Source organism: Castor canadensis, chromosome 2, assembly GCF_047511655.1.
Source record: "Castor canadensis chromosome 2, mCasCan1.hap1v2, whole genome shotgun sequence".
Taxonomy (NCBI): domain Eukaryota; kingdom Metazoa; phylum Chordata; class Mammalia; order Rodentia; family Castoridae; genus Castor; species Castor canadensis.
In genome coordinates this window covers 176,374,746-176,376,177 of record NC_133387.1, presented here as the reverse complement: position 1 = coordinate 176,376,177, position 1,432 = coordinate 176,374,746, and the positions used below count along the sequence as shown (strand labels likewise).

At 39.6% G+C, this 1,432-nt stretch overlaps 1 pseudogene; it reads right to left on the bottom strand.

Moving 5' to 3' along the window:
* Positions 1 to 257: 257 nt before the first annotated feature.
* On the bottom strand, positions 258 to 1,192 carry LOC141417865 (olfactory receptor 8D2-like; annotated as a pseudogene).
* Between the last annotated feature and the right edge of the window lie 240 nt (positions 1,193 to 1,432).

Below are 1,432 nucleotides of genomic sequence, written 5' to 3'. Positions count from 1 at the left end.
CTTTCTCTCTCTCTCTCTCTCTCTCTCTCTCTATATATATATATATATACAGGTATATGTATATGCATGCATGTGTATAAGGAAAAGCATTTATCCTTTGTCCTTCTGAGGCTGGCTTACTTTACTAAACATGGTGATACACATTTTATGAATAGCGATGAATTTTCTGTCTGAAAGAGAGATAGAAGATTTTAAAGAACCCAGGGAAACTTTTCATCTCGTTCATTTTTTCTTGCTCTTTTTGAGCACTTACTTTGTTAGGATGACCGCCTCCCCCCAGTCACCTTTTTCAGTGCATTTTTTACATCCTTGTTCCTCAGGCTGTAGATCAGAGGATTCAGCATGGGGATCACTGTGGTGTAGAACACAGAGGACACTTTCTCTTGTTCCACAGCAGTGCTGGAAGGTAGCTTGAAATACATGAATGTTATACATCCAAAAAAGATGCCCACAGCCATAAGATGAGAGCTACAAGTACCAAAGGCTTTGGACCATCCTTCAGTGGAATGAATACGGACAATACTAGAGAGGATGAACGCATAAGAGATGAGAACAGCCAATGTGGGTGCTAAAGTGTTAACTCCTCCAATAATAAACAGCAGCACCTCACTGATGTGAATGCTAGAGCAAGACAGACTCAACAAGGGCACAATATCACAAAAATAATGGCTGACAATATGAGACCCACAGAAGGACAACACTGACATGCAGTTGGTATGGACTGTGGCCCCAAAGAAACCCAGTGAATATACCACAGCCATCATTATGAAACAGACCCTGTGGGACATGACAAGATTATAAATCAGAGATCTACAAATAGCAACATAACAGTCATATGCCATGGCATCAGAAGGTAGCCTTCTGCAATGACAAAAATCAGAAAGAAGTAAAGTTGTGTCATGCACTCCAGAAAGGAGATGATGTTCCTCTCTGACATAAAGTTGACCAGCATCTTAGGGGTAATGACAGAGGAGTAGCAGAGATCAATGAAGGACAAATGACTGAGAAAATAATACATTGTAGAGTGAAGTTGAGAACTGATAGTTATTAAGAGGATCATGCCAAGATTCCCCACCACTATGACCACATATATTCCAAGAAACAGGAGAAAGAGTGGTAAGTGAAGCACTGGGCATTGTGTTATCCCTTCAAGGATAAACTCAATCACTGAAGAATAGTTTGAAGTGACCATTTATGGCAAATATTATCTGTAGGAAGAAACAAGAGAAAAGGAATACATGAGATATTTTTCTGATTTCCAATGCAGATTTTCATAGCCATCTTGGTTGTTTTAGGCCTGATAGGTTGTTCTGCTCAATGACTTCATCCTTTCCAAAGAACTCTTAAAAGTTCAAAGACAATGACTCAATGTAACAGGCTCCACCCAACCATGTTGAATTTTCCTCTTTAAGTCTGTGCCCTTTTGTTTTGT